The 14,694-nt window shown below is 30.7% G+C and overlaps 1 protein-coding gene across 1 annotated transcript in view; it reads right to left on the reverse strand.

The window, feature by feature from the left end:
* LOC122565571 (neurotrimin-like) overlaps window positions 1-14,694 on the reverse strand; it is a 240,996-nt gene that overhangs the window by 81,256 nt on the left and 145,046 nt on the right. The gene's annotated exons all lie outside the window — the stretch shown is intronic.

A 14,694-nucleotide genomic window follows, 5' to 3' on the forward strand; every position in this document is an offset into this window, starting at 1 on the left:
TATTAACTCAGTTGACAAAGATCTTTGGTAATTACCAGTTATAAATTTAAATGAACGTTGCCTATGAGAAAAAGAGCTTAAAATAAATTACAGTAATCATGATGATTATAAGTAAATAATGAATATTTACATAATAAATTAATGAAACTTTCAAATGTCTTTGTCTAGTTTCCAACGAAAAAAAGCAAAATGTTTCACGACGAACTACAAATACGTGCTAGTTTTCATAACGCACGTCGATACTTTCTTTGAATTAATATTAATATTGCACTGTACTCACAAAAGAGCAAGACGGTTTATGCAGATTATGTAATATCTTAAAATTAATTTATAAGATTACTTTCTCAGAGTTATTAAATATGATTACCCCGCTGTTACAAGAATATTACTATATTAAAACCGTAATAAAATTATTTGAAATTTTGTTATTAAAATACAGTTGATAAAATATTTATTTTGCAATTAATGTTCTCTATCATTACAAGTACAAGAGTACTGGAGTAATAAATTAATAACCTAATAAATTAATAAATGTTCTGGAAACTACAAAACATTTCTCGAACACTAAAAATAGAAAATATTGTTTAAAATCCAGGAGTAGAATAAAAAAACTCCAATTTAGCTTATTAGGTGTGTTTCGGGTATTCCATATTAACAGCATCGGATATAACGTTTTAAGCTTCAACAAGTTTTATCACGCAAGAAGTAATTTACAATACCGAATATCGAAGTAGCATGTACACTAAGTCTCTACTCAGAAAGTTCTGGTTTCGTGTTTCGCGTTATCTGGGGATCTTATGTACAATACATAAGAGAAGAAGAGAAACTATTTAGATGATTCTGAATTTTAATTTGAACCCCTTTGAGAAAAACATTCTGGCTTACTATCAGTGTATAAAAGTGCATCAAAATCGAAAGGAGTTCCAAAGGAAATCATACTTTTCAGGAAGATTTTATTATATTATATAGAAAATTTCTATGTTGGTGGGATATAAAGACCAAACTCAAAAGGCATCTGTACTTCTGGTAATCGGCCAATTCTTCCAGGCCATTTTCTTTTTTTACGTGGTACACATTTTTTTCTCTTTAATACAGGTATCTACTGCTATGTCTAAACAATTGCAACGTTTTACGCACAGAAATGGTATTCCATTGGTCGGAAGCTGATCGCCTGGCCATCTAACTACCTCTTATAAGATCTAACTTAATGATGCAAATTTCATCGTATGGGGCCTACTTAAATGTTGCTCCAGCGTTTTTTTTTTTTCTGGCAAATTAGAATGGTTGGTTATCCAACAATATATATCACTATGTATACTGTTGATTTCAAGTAACATAAGCCTAACTCAAACCGATTAAAAGGGATTAAAAATTTAAGAGTTCTTAATAGTACAATTCTTTAAGGCGTAGATGTTGCAGTTAATTGAATTATTTACCTACCGAATAAGAAGATAACTAAACTTAACGTTGAAGGATACAGATCAAGGTGATTTACGTGCTACGCCGTAAAAAAGCTAAGTAAAATTCCGTTTCAAGTTCAGTAATTAAGTAATACTTTTTCCTGTGTTTTACACACGCAACTTAATGTGTGTGTAGTAAGTTCCGTAAGTGTTTTTAATTATTACATATTCAATGTTCGGATAGATGTTTTATGAGATACATAATATAAAATTTTTCTTCAACATAGACATTTGCATTGGTTTAGCGAATCGTTGGAAGCTGAATTTATTAAACGATTTAGCGTAATTTCGTTTGATCAGGTAATGATCAGGTAACCTATCGGTCTCGGGGTATAATTGGTTTGAAGACTCGTAAAGACGAACCCGGCTCCTCAATTCCTGTACGTAACGAGCTTTCACTCGTATTATAGCTTCGACGAAAAGTTTATCATATCAAAAGACATTGTCGAGAATTTTAGAGATTGCTTGAAATAATTTCATAACCGAAGTAGGAATTAAGCGTACAGTTAAATGCATTTATTTAACTCCAAAATAGATCTCGGTTGGTTTAATTTCTAATAGCAATAAATAAATAAAATTGGATAAATTACGGTGATGATGATAATATAATAGATGTTAGAAACTCGATTTAAATTCATGATTTATTCATTAAAGCCTATATCAATATTTTTTCCGGAAATATGTAATTGTAACTTAATAATATATTATAATTAATTGTAATTTAATAATATATCATCAATATATCCCTCTGTACAACTTACGTGAGGTAATATATGGAACATGCTTTATTGGCTTTTAAGATTATTACGCATCTCATCGCTTAAATTGTTCTATACGTATTCGGTTTGTATAGAGAACTTTAACAACCCTCAGGGATATTTTTATATGTATTTAATATGTATGTAATATGTATGTAACGCTGCGAATAAGAAAATATACTTAACGTTGAAGAATATACATCAAATTGATTTACGTACATTACGTAACGCCGCAGAAAGTGTAATAAATTACGTAAAGTTCTAAAAAGAATTCCGTTTCAAATCAATTAATTCAGTAGCGAGTAGCGAAACTGTCGTGTGTAAACACTGAAATTAATAATCATTGTTTTCATCCATTTTTACCGATATCGGTGATTTTTTAATATGTTATGGAAATCAACATCTTGAACAACTTTTTCCATGAAACCGTTGTTCGGCCTTAATTGCTAAGATATTCGCAAAAAACTGCCGGTACCATTACAGCGAATTCTGCCTATAATTGTGCGTCCGTCTAACTCAAGTCTAATTATCTTGTTTGTAGCTTACCTTTTGTTTGTAGTTTACATAGACGGAAATTGAGCGAAATTGCAAACGTGTCGAATATATTTGTGGCTGTGTCACAGATAGACACATTAATGTCATTAGCGCGACTTCTTGTTACGGTTGGGTTAAATGCTATTTTATCCATAGCACCCAATACTGACGCATACGCTGCAATGGAAGCACAATTATAAGTAAAACGGATCACTGTGGTGGTATTGACAGCTTTTGGGGAATATCTCGAAAAGTAACCGAGTGACAGTCATATATATATAGGAAAGAGTTGTTCAAAATGTTAATTTCTACATCATATTAAAAAATCATAGGAATTGGTGAAGTGGATGAGATATCGATAATTACCCTAAAATTTAATCGAGCAGTTTAGTAAAACGTTCCAATAATTTTGGTGAAATGGTGAGTTATTTAGTAACTTACTTTACTCTGTGGGCACGAAAATTTAGTCGATTAGTTTGGGGTTAGGTTAAAGTAAAATTAGTTTGGTAAAAGGCTTTAGTCAAGAAGATTCATTTCGCTAGATTTTCTAGTCAAATAGCGAAGGTTGCATTTTTTAAAATTTAAATATTTAATGATTAAATGGGCAGAAATTATTTTTCAGACAGTTTTAGTTAGTTTGTTTAATCAATAAAAACATTTTTTGGAAGGGTCAAAAAATATTAATAAAATTATTAAACTTTTTACTTCTGTCAAATATTAACAATCAAACATATATATATATATATATATATATAGTATCATATTTGAAACATTTTTCATCATTACGATATTAATATTAGTTGTGTATTTATCGCCTAAAAGTTAGGCTTTAAAAGTTTAAGAAATTTGTCTTTTAATGATTTAACATCCATTAATTTTTAAGAATAAATTATATCAATATAATTATACTGATAATTATATCGATAAAAATGGGTACGTCACATTTTTACCCATGTCCATAAATATATATGATTCATCCCACTGTCGCACTTGAAATTTTGCATGTCTCGATGTCTGACCGTAGCGGATAGTAAGCTTGAGAAACGCTTCGGCAAATGTGACAGGCTATTAATGAACCGTGCTAAAGAAACGTGTCCGGACAGATTCAGTTGGTTAGCAGTGAATGGTGGAGGAAGCTGACGAGAAAATCTAATGAAGTGAGATGGATTTTCTCGACTAAACCGTTTTACTAAACTACTAGAAGTATCTGTACGAACGTTAAATTATTTAGTAGTATACAATCAGCCACTCGCTACCTGACTAAATTACTGGACATATAACGGGTCTTAATGTGGAAAAATGTATTAGGTGAGTGTGTGGATTAGCGAAGGGTTGAAAAAAAAGGTTGAGATAAGGTTTATGCACGGACATGATTATGTTACATGTTTGTATCGCGATATGTTTATACGTCTCATGTCTCACTTCGTAAATACTAGGTGAAAAATCTAGGGAAACAGGAACTCAGTTTAGCTATTCGAGAGCATATACTTCAGTAAATGACAAACTTTCTTTCTTTGATAGTAGATAGATTTAGCTTACTTTTAGATAGTGAGGTTTAGGTTAGATAATATATGAAAAAAAAAAAAATAATTATGTATATGGAAGAGAGTCTAGCTCACCAATTACAATGATTTTATTTATGAATTACATTTCATTTTGTAATATAAATTACATTTTATTTTGAAATTCTGAAATGATTATATATCACTTTGGATTATATTTCATTATATGCAAGATGATGGATCTCCATGAAAAAAGTGTCATTCGTTAGAGCATCAATAGAGAAGTGTAACAACACTGTAGTCGATCCAAAGAGACGAGGCAGTAGATATAAACAAAACGTTCGCGTGATCGATTGCTGCGGCTGCAGCTATTGCCTGCCAATCCATTGTCACTCGTCGATCCTCAGAAGCGAACTGATACCGTCATTCTATGGTTCTTTTTAGTAGGTAACTAACCTACATAAAAAAGTCGGTGAACAATTCTCATTTCAAAGGGGAAAACATGCCAAAATCGCGAAGTAAGAAATGTATGAAAAAACATAGCTTCAACAAAAGCATTTTCTTATTTCCTAATACGCAGGGACCTGGAACTTGTGAATTGGCTTTGTCATGTTCATATGTCGCTCACGTGCACTTGTTTGTATCTACTCTCTCGTCACGTTGAATCGACTACAGCGGTCTTGTGCGGAAACCGCTGGAATTTTGAAAAAATTTACCATTTGGTGAACCTGTCAAAAAGTTACTTTCACTTCGATTGCGATGATTTTAAAATGTATTGTGAAACTCAAAATTTTGAACAACTTTCTCCTATACATGCATATAACCGGCGGTTGACTTTAGTTTTCTAGTTATACGTAAATCAAAAATATCTCACCGCTCAGCCTTAATTTTCAAGCTAGGTTGAGTTAGTAATAATGTTAATTCATCCTGCGAATCCTCTTGTCGGTATTAATATAACCAATGCTGGCCAGCGGTCTCACGGCATAGCAAGGCGGATGGACTAATATTACTACTAATCCAATCCCGCTTAAAAAAGTAAGGCCGAACGACGGGATACTTTTATGTATAACTCGCAAACTAAGACTGACCGCCGGTTATATATATGTATAGTAAAAAGATGTTCAAAATGTTAAGCTTCACAATACATCTTTCACAAGACATCTTTCTTCACACATTATTCAAACTCATCGAAATCGGATTTTTCGACACGTTCACCAAAATGGTGATTTTTTTCAAATTTCCAGCTGTTCCTGCACGAAATAGTAGTATTGTTATACTTGTCTGTTGATGCTTTAATAAATGATACTTTTTTAATAAAGAGCCAGCATGTTGTATAAATAAAATATAGCCTTACATTGAGATCTACCTAAAATCTTTAATTTTATTAGACTTCCTTTTTTTGTATACACATTGTATGTTGTGTAATATCCATATATAGAATGGTACCATATGTAGAAATACTATAAGAACTAATAACACAGTTGTTTATTGTTAATGATTATTTTATTGTAGTTTAGTTTATTTGTATAGAAATTATATGTGAATTAAGTTTGGTTTGTATGAATATATTGATCAAATGAATACAAGTTAGTGTGTTGGTGTCGTTGCAAACAAATGAGATAGCAAAGCGAAATCGATTAGAGAAAAGAACGAATACCCAAACAAATCTCTATTGAAGTTCGAGAATTACATTAACACACCAATTTACATTCGCTTGATCATGGCATCCGTGTAAACTGAATTTAATTACGTTCGATCATCAATAATTAAATTCGTAGATAAGTTAGCAATTAATAATACAAAACATACAATATTTAATTTTAGACATTGTTCGTATTTCCATAATTATTAGAGCATGGTAATTCTGCTTTGCCAAGTTAGTGAATGTTGTATAACATGTTTTGACTATTATCGACACGGAATTGTTACGACATAATAAAAAAAAAAACATGTAACTACGCTAACAATAATACAACCGATTTCTGTGTGCTGTGATGAAAAATGCATCGTTATCTATTTCATGCATACAATATTTGTTTATAAGTCTGTAAGAAAATGTTTATTGACAAACTTTATATAACATTCTTCTTCTTCTTTTCGTCTATAGATTAAGTACTCACAATTTGGTCATTTAACCTTGGGACCTCCGTATAAATAGTGAGATATTTTTAAATAGATATTTTTTAAACAAATAGATTTTTTTACAAATCTATCTATTCAATCAAATTCATTGTTGAAATATAGAAAGTTCATTTATTTACACAATTTCTCCTATAGTTTTCGAGATACATGATAAAGTAGGATTTGCGACCCCCATTTTCAAGGTTGTTTTCAGTCTTTTAATATAAATAATGGCAAATAGAAACGTGACGTATATGTATGAGTTAAATATTTTTAGGCGAACTACATTACGGCAAAGTTGCATTAATATGGGCGGTTGATACTTCAATATGATTCCTTTTAAGCTTTTCTAAAGCTTAATTTCTCCAAAAATCTTGTCTACTTTGAAACTTTTTATTGTAGTGGATATACATCTGATTATCTTAATCATGTTATGGTTAGTTTATAATTGTTAATGTTTTATTTGGGATATTCTAAAACTGTTGTGGTCATTCTGGAAGGTCCTCTATTATTCCCTCTCCTATGTCTTTACCATGTTTTCCCTGGAGAAGCAAATAATAAGCTAGTTTTGGTCTTGCGAAACATAATTGACGCTGCGGTGCAATTCCATGAGGGCTTATTTCTTGATTATGTCCTTAGCAAGCGACGATTGACGCGTTTCCTAATCTGCATTCTATTTCCAAAATATAAACTAAAAGTGAGCCTAAACCTTTCACCCTCCTGGTACAGCAATAAAAATATGTTGAAATAGAAGCACTTTATCGAAAAACCATAACTCCGATAATTACCTTCTAATTTTTCTTTTATCTGAACATTATCTTTTATCTCTGGTCAAGACCTGTGTCTAAATCTGTTTAGAACTTTTAGTTTCATAAGTTTATACTATAGTTTCATATCATTACAAATTAACATGCATCTTGTATTACATCGTAATGATTCAATACAATATCTTTCAAAATAAGAGTTTCATTACTCAAAGTACTCTTACTGATTTTAGACTAAGAATGAAATTTCTTCAATGGTGAATAAATTAAAAAAAATACATTTTAAAGAGATCATAGCATAGTTAGTAAAGATAGTTCCTTTAAGATCGTTTTATTTAAAATTTTAATATAAACAACAATAATAACGTGGTATCAAGAAGAATCTTTTCCGAATATTGTTGCTAATTAAAAAATATGTCAATTAATAAAGAATTGGAAAACGTATGACTTTTAGGAGACAAAATAGTGTCAGCTATGTTAGCGCAGCATAGTTCGTAAAACACTGAATATTTATATACTTCTATTATATACTTCATTACATTTTTCGAGTATATTTGTGACATAAAGATTCATTAATCATTATGCAAATTTTAAGGGCCGTTTCATTTTCGAAATGGATAAAAAATTATGGTTTAAGTAACATTAAGGTGTTTATCATGAAACTTCGTCAGTTTGCACTTTTCACACGAAATCAAACGTACGGTTCAGTCAGAGCAAATAGTTAACGTAAGGTACGTAGTTTATAAGGTAAAAGACGAGAGACAAAGCGGACGTGGAATCTGTCCGTTGTTACAATTATGTGGTTGTTGAATCGATATTTGCTGTAGGCCCAAGTGCAAATGCGGCAATAATCCCGGACGCAATATATAATTATGCCTTACGTGGCACGTTATTACAGATATAGGCTTGCACGCGACTCTTGCGGTTCACGGTGCCACAACCGGCCCATTCTCTCTGGAGGCCGTTATCTTCTCCTCTCGGTGCATGTGCTTGGCTACCGAGTAATGCGAGCCTCATATGTAAATCCCATTCTGATTAACATCCACACGTACCAACACAGAGAACCCTTACATCACCCCTGGTATCCTTCTCCGATCCAGCTTGCACCTAAACCCTCTTAACTGCCACGTCACATGAATGGCCCTTCCATGTATAAGTTCGTTGCCATTGCAGTCTGCCAATATTAACTTCCTCTGCTTGATAATATTCGCATTTGGGTTCTAATATATGAAAGTTTCCCAAAGATCGAATATCAGAGTACTGAAACCATCGAAGTTGTGCATGAATCTATCAAACTACGAATTCCTTCAGGACAGTTGCTAGAAGTATCGTTATCACTTGTATCTTCATATAAGATTTCAAGGATTTTTGTTAACTTTTAAATAGTACAAACAAAAAATGATACATCTAAATTTGATTTTTTATACGATTCCTCACAATTTTTCATAATTCAAAGGTATTATTACATTATGAGGTTAAATAAAATTTAACTCCCATATACTAACTTAAGACATCATCAAGCATTTATGTAGGTTATTAACAACTCAGAAAAAATATAAATTTACAGTTCTCTATATAATTCAATATGTTTCGAACATCGCATTGATTTCATCTTTTAAAATATTCGATATAGTTTTATTGTTGTCTGTAAGTACATTATCCTTGCATTGTCCAATCAGTTCAGTACACATATACATATATAGTTATCTATTCAATATTTAATATTCGAATTGTATAATAGCATAATACATTGTAGTGTAGCCAAACGAAAATCCTTTTATCATTACATGTATGTCAAAATAGAAAGAGGGAAGGGATATTTCTGCATTAGAAAGCTACTCTTAATCCAATTTCCAGCAGGCACCTAACGGGTATCTACTTTCTGACATGAATAGCATACCCAATATACTACATCTTTGATGGCGGCTACCATGACATCCAGATATTATTATGCAAGATTCGTCTTTCGGTTATTAAACATTATCCATAGAGTAGATGTAGATTAAACTTAAGAAATAACCATGAACTAGAGTAATATATGACAAATTTAACTGAATAGCTTAAGAAAATGAACATAATCATAATTTATTAATAAAAAATATATACATAAACTTTAGACATATATATGCATATGTATATTAAAAATTTGTCAGTTACTGTGTTAAATATTTTATAGAATTATTAAATTCTCTAATTATACGTTACCTTTATGTTATATATATTATCAATAAACAATACAGATAATGTCTATATATTCTATTATTGAAAGAAGTATAAGTGTTATGAGGAGTTATATACATATAGATACTATAAACTTTAATCGTTTTTGTTGTGTATTATTAATTTTTGTTGTGTCTTATTTAATCTCAAAAGAAAATAGAACACTTGCGAATTAACCTCTCACAAATTATAAAAATTTTTAGCTTTAATAAGTTGTTTTGTAAACATGTAATCTAAAGGGTGTATGAAAATTTTTAACAAGGATTTGAGCTCATCAAAGTTCACGGTTTTATATACCGTTTTATGGAACAAGTTTGGAGAACAGTTAAAAAATTAGTTAATTGATGCTCTTTCCACCGTACTGCAGGAGGCTAAGCCAAGTCACACCCTTAAGGAGGCAGGCGAAAGGGTAGTCTTGGAAATGGTCTGAACCTTCCTTTGCTCATCAAGGCCATAAATTACACTAAGTGTCTATTAACAACTTGCACGAACAGACCCTGGTCCGGGCTGAAGAATGTTTTTCATGTGCTTAATTTTACCTGCAGATATGTCTATTTTATATCCTTTCTAGAAAACAAATTTACTTTCTAAGAATAATAAGGAAAATATCCGATATATATAGGTGTAGATATTATATATTTGTATATAATATTAAAAAATATATAAATTGAGTGGAGGATATCTTCTCTTCTCTTCAAACAAGATAATAAATTGACTTACAAAACGGGAAAAAGAAAGTTTAAAACAGAATCGATACCAAAACATCATAATTTATCTAAATGACTGCAGAAAATCTGTAGTCAGCACAATCTTTTAAGTTATCACGGACAACGCGCCTTTTCCACCATTGGAGCGGATTGATGATACCTAAATATATGTGATTTTTGCAAAATCGCGAAACTTTTCTCTAGTTTTGTTCTTCGGCTACGCGAATTGTTAGCGAATCTGTTTTAATTGACTTTTTAACAATCCCCAGTTTTTAGATTTATGATTATTGAAAATAATAGTCATAGAACTCTTAATCTATTGTCATAAAGAATGATTTGCATTGCTGACAATGTGTTCACAATAAAATAGAACAAACAGAAATAAATTTTTGTCGGCTTCCTTTGTCGTAATATTGTAAATAACCAACTATAAATTGTGCGAATAGTTGGAGCGAATGTTTAGTATATTATTTGCTCGTACATAGTGTAACACGTCTTTAAAGAAAGCAATAAAGAACAGTCTGACAACATGTAGCGTGATAAGAATCAGACTGTTGAAACTGTTAAAACTTGAAGACCTGAAAAAGCCTAAACGGTGCATTCTGCCACGTTCCGGAATCCTTCTGGGAATGTAGCTCATAATATTTTTCCAAATGAATTTCGCTTGTCACGGAAGAAATACGTTTCCTATTTCAAGCGGTTCGTGAACGAGGTTACCTTAGTCCGGCTGAGTTGAGAGCGGAATGGTGTGAAAATGTGAGAGAACGAACACAGAGAAGACCGAAGAGAAAACGCGTTCACCGCGGGCAGTAAAGTTTCGGCGTGTGCTGTTCTTTAAAGCATCGCAAATCTCCGGCAGATTCTCCCGGGTATTCACGCTGCTTTACGAATTCTTCCCAGGAATGAACTTATTCCATCGATACCGTTACGTGAAATTATGGGCAGTGTGATAATTTGATGCCTTGCGAAGGTTGATAAATACATTTACAAATAGCAAAAATACTTGTACAAATACTTGCAAATAGTAAAAATTTACCATTATGTTGATCGATAAATTTCGAATATCTTCAAATTTTAATTCTATCGTTGCTCTTCGTATAAAGAATACTTTATACTAGAAAGCTTTTAATAGAAAGGCCACAGGAAAAAGCATAATACGTCACATTTCCCGTCTTTTATAGAACAGCAATTTTGTCCTCTTGGACATTTAGAAAATATTTATTAATATACGAAACATTGTGGAGGTTTATCGGTTAGTCCCAAGATTTTTAGCTATTAAGAAACATAAAAATCAGGATAACGACAAAAATTAATTTATATTTTTTTCGTGCGATCTTTGTAGAAGTGAATGAGTGAGAGAGAAGAAGAGAGAGAATGGAAAGTTGTAATGTAGAAATAAAAAGGAATTGTTTTCTATATTATTAGACATATTCAAATATGTGTAATTATAAAAATAATTGTATATATACTACTTGCAGTAATAAATGTACGGAAATAAAAGTATATAAATAAATGTATACAAATAACGTCCAAGGAACATAAAGATTGGGAAAATATAGAAGCGGATTTTGTCAGAAATTTAATATGTATAATTCAAAAAAGTAAGTCCACGAAATATTAACTATAATACAAATAATAATTATCTGTACTGTGTGAACATTTTTGTTTGATAAAATGATATAATGTGATAATTATGTGAATTTGTGCGAGTTAATAAATAATTAAGTAAGTTACTAAACAATTTAATTTGTTCGTGCACATTTGCTATTTTACATGTTTGTATATAATAAACGGTTACACATATCGAAATATATATGTATTTAACAACACAAATCTTCTTCTTGCATTCCTATATTCCAACTGTACTTTTATCTCTCACTGCATTTATGACTACTTTAAATATGTAAAAATATACAAAATATTCTAAATAAAATGCTCATTATAATATTACATATATATGTAAAATGTGAAGGAAATCTCTATTTAGATTCCATTTCTCTAGTGGTGTTTATAAAGATATGAATTTACATATACATAAGTATACATAAGTAAGTAGATACATAAGTATCTACATATATGAGTATTGATCCTTTTATTTTAATGGTATTTTATTAAACCATTGTTTTAAACGTACAATACTAATATGGCATTAACAAATTGGATGACAATAAGGAGACAAATACATTATAGGGAAATTCATCATCGATACAATTATTGTGAAATAGTCAATTAAGGTTAACGTGAAACGTGAAAACAAACCTAGTTTACGTATAATTTACTGCATTATCACAAACACTATAATTAAATGTATGTATTTTGTTGGCCTATGTTGTGAATATATGCACAAGCCTTGGCATTGCATTTAGGCATCATGTGAATCAAACGCGATAACAAATACGTGATTTAATGTTTGCCAATGATAAGATTATTGTTAATATTTAGCCGCAACGAGGGTATTCGTATCGCTGAATATTTTATTCATAAATCAACGTTGCACGGATTCTATTATCATGCATATAAATGCATTTAAAGGGAAGCGTTAACCATTTATAGGTGTTGGAACTCAGCGGTAAAGCTGAGCTTAGATGCACGAACTTTGATAAATCGTACAGGATGCTTCCCCACGAGTCATTCACATGCAAAGTATCAGCAACCAGTACATATTATTAGACTAACTAAGTACACAATTTTCATCTTTCTGTTTTTAAACGTAGAGGAAGTACCGTCCAAAAAAGATACATAAATGTCATTTCATAACATTAGTGCGTTGATGATATATTGAAAAATGTCGTAATTCAATTATTATAAATATTATAGTGACATAATTAATAAATTCATTGTATTCTTTAGTTGCGTCTGACTTTGATCATATTTAAAATTTAGAATTTACAAATTTGTTAGTAACAAATAAAATAATTCTATTATATATAAGTATTCTGTTTTACGTAAGTAGGTATATTTAAATATAAATATGTGTACATATAATATACAAGGTGGACCACGCAACTGTTTCAGCTTATAATTTCGTTACCGGGACAGTTACAGAAAAATGTCACAGGAGAAATATAAATGGTTAAAAGAATGACACCATAGCTAGGACCATATATTTTGTAGAAGTGGAGTGGTGCATATGCAATCAACAATTGCATTATCTTTTTAAATGGAAATGCATACATTATTTTACATAGATAGGTCCCTCTCGCTATTCTACACACAAAAATATTGGAACAATGGTAATAAAGTTATTAGTTATCAAAATATTTTTAAAAATATCTTCATTGAAAAAATGTTCAAACGCTGGTAATTTCTTAATCGTCGATATTGGTGTGTGTGATATTGATGATCATAACAAAAGCAGATATGTGTTTGTTATTTAAAAGATAGGATTTATTCAAATCCTACAAAATCTGTATACAATAACAATAGGTATTAAAGAAAAAGTCAGTTTGCGTAACACAGCTATGGTATTGGACTGAATTATTACTTGCTACATGCTGAGAATATTGCAGTTTAGATATCTGCAGTTGTGTCGATGCTACAATTCAAATAATGTACTGTTTGACTGATTAAAACTGTATTCTTGGTATTCTAGCATTTGGTAGACTGGGAAAGTGGAAATGCGATAGGAACAGCTTCCGCTATGAACAGTAATTGCGCAATATCCCCGCTTAATCTGACATAGTTATGCTAAGTCTACTCTAACAATAAGTCCCTCGAATAAGCGGATATTTAAATATTTTAATTTCATGCATAATTATTCCGATTCATTGAGATTCATTGAAAGAGTAAGTTTAAATTTCAAGTAATATCATACCATTAGTCATTATTGAAAGATTCACAAAGTATTCCATGAAACGTAACTTACGAAAATACGTAGTTAAATAAACATCTGAAACGAATTTAACACAATATTTACTTTATTAATAGGATATTAATTATTACTATTTTACCTCTATAAAACTGTGAAAAAATAAATTCTATTTCTTAGAAATTTCTTCAAAAATTCTATTAAGAAAGGGATCAAATGCACCAATAGAATTGATCGTCATATTCTTTTTCAAGAATTTGAATGTTTTGTTACTTGAATTACGCGACAAATTTCAGACAAATTTTCCTGTTGCTATGATACAATTTTGTCAGAATATATTTTGTAAAAATCATTTTTCAAGGGATTGAGATTGGATTAAGGATTTCTCTAGACTGTAAGATGTATTTTACATTTAAGTAAAACTCTTTCATGGAAAACAATGTTTTCAAAGAGAAACTTGAAAGTATACAATGGTGTGCTAGATTTTAACATTTAAACGATAAGCTACGTTTTCATTTTTTCATTGCTCCTGATAAAAGCTGTGAGAATTCTGATACGTATATATATTACTGAATCCTACCTTTGAATATTTATGTCCCAATGTCCCGTTCGTTTCAACAAACAAAACATACCTTTAATGCTTTGCAAGAAATTTTAAGATAAAATCGTGTTAGCCACGATTCATTCGTATTCTTCCTAAATTGAAGAAAATTAGTAATATTAGAAGATTAGTAATATTACGATTAGGTCGAAAACTGATCGAAAGAACATGGTAAATTTGAGAGTTAGAATATAAGATGGAATATCTAAAACAAATCAC

This window comes from Bombus pyrosoma, linkage group LG3, assembly GCF_014825855.1.
Source record: "Bombus pyrosoma isolate SC7728 linkage group LG3, ASM1482585v1, whole genome shotgun sequence".
Taxonomy (NCBI): Eukaryota; Metazoa; Arthropoda; class Insecta; order Hymenoptera; family Apidae; genus Bombus; species Bombus pyrosoma.